The sequence below is a fragment of the Phoenix dactylifera genome, unplaced genomic scaffold (assembly GCF_009389715.1).
Source record: "Phoenix dactylifera cultivar Barhee BC4 unplaced genomic scaffold, palm_55x_up_171113_PBpolish2nd_filt_p 000603F, whole genome shotgun sequence".
Taxonomy (NCBI): Eukaryota; Viridiplantae; Streptophyta; class Magnoliopsida; order Arecales; family Arecaceae; genus Phoenix; species Phoenix dactylifera.
The window spans coordinates 123,239-124,671 of NW_024068000.1; positions in this window are offsets into that span (position 1 = coordinate 123,239).

Genomic DNA, 1,433 nt, shown 5'->3' on the forward strand with positions numbered 1-1,433 from the left:
GGATGTGCAGGAACGCCATGATCATTTTCAAGATTGTTTTGCTCGGGGAAGAGACGATCCCAAACAACTTCCATCTTCTGATTCAGAGCCGCCATTTGCTGGATGAGCTCGGCCATCATCTCAGCACGTTGTCGTTCATTGTTGTATGGGCGACCACTTCTGGTACTCATGGCAACAAGGATTCGCTCTGATACCAATTGACGCAGAACGGGGTGGGCTGCAGATTTTTTCTTCTTTGAGAATGGCTGAATCTTTCTTCTTTTTTTTTCTCTAAGCAATGGCAATGGAGGCTAGGGTTCTTTGTGGTGGAAGGAAGGAGGAAGAAGAGGGGTTGCTGGATGGGTGAGATTGGGTTCGTGGGATTCAACCAAGTGACTAGAATTGGGCATCCAATTGAGTGGGCGGCTGAAATTGGTTTGCACCTAATGGGTTGGCCGGCTTGGGTTATTTAGAGTCCTATTGGGTTTAGGACTCAAGGGAGGACGTGGGAAGGGGTTGTGGCATGAGGAATACGGCTGGGAGGCTGATGTGGCACACAAGGAGGCGCACACAAAGGGTGGAGGCGTGAGGAGAAAGAGAATGGATAAGGATAAGGTTGAGTTAGTTAGGGAAATCTCATCCAAAACTAACCCAATTTCAAATTGCATGAAGGGAGGCGTCCCACCTTCCCTCAGCCCCTTGGCATCGCACCAGCAAGAGGAGTAGCCTCTCTTCACATAAACAAATAAAAATTTCGAAATCCAAAACTAACTTCATTCATCATACCCTCCTTTATATAGAAAGAAAGGTTGGCAAAGGATAAGGACTACACAGAATTTTAAATTGAACTCCTAATCACATGAGGACTCTTTTAAAATTCAAATCTTCTAATTGACCAATCAAATATCTTGACACCTAAGCCTAAACACCTAAGATCCATATCTATGGCATGTGGATTGAAACCCATCAAAAGGAATTCAGCCGCATGCCATGAGTTGGAATCTAGGTGGAATCCTTCTCGGGTACCAACATCAGCATGAAGTTCGGGAGACTCCTCAAATGTCATCTGATCTCCAAATTTTGTGTTCTTATCGTCATTGGAAAGCTACGGATGTCTACTTTCCAACAAAATTTGAATCAACTTAATCAGACTTCTATAGCTCCCAAAATCTTTAAAATACCAGATGGTGTTCAATCTGTCACGGATTTCAACTGGATCTGAACTCTGAATTTCTTCCACATGTGAGAGGTCTTCATGGTTGAACTTCTCTTTCTTTTGACATGTGACCACTTCTACTTAGCCATGGACCCATTCACGCCTTGGAGTCAATCTAATTGACATTGAAGAGGCTAACCCATTGTGAATCAAATCACTTATTGCATGGACTCAATCTAATTTCAGCTTGGACTCAAATTCTTTTCACCCCTCACCCAATGTCCCACGCCATTAGAAG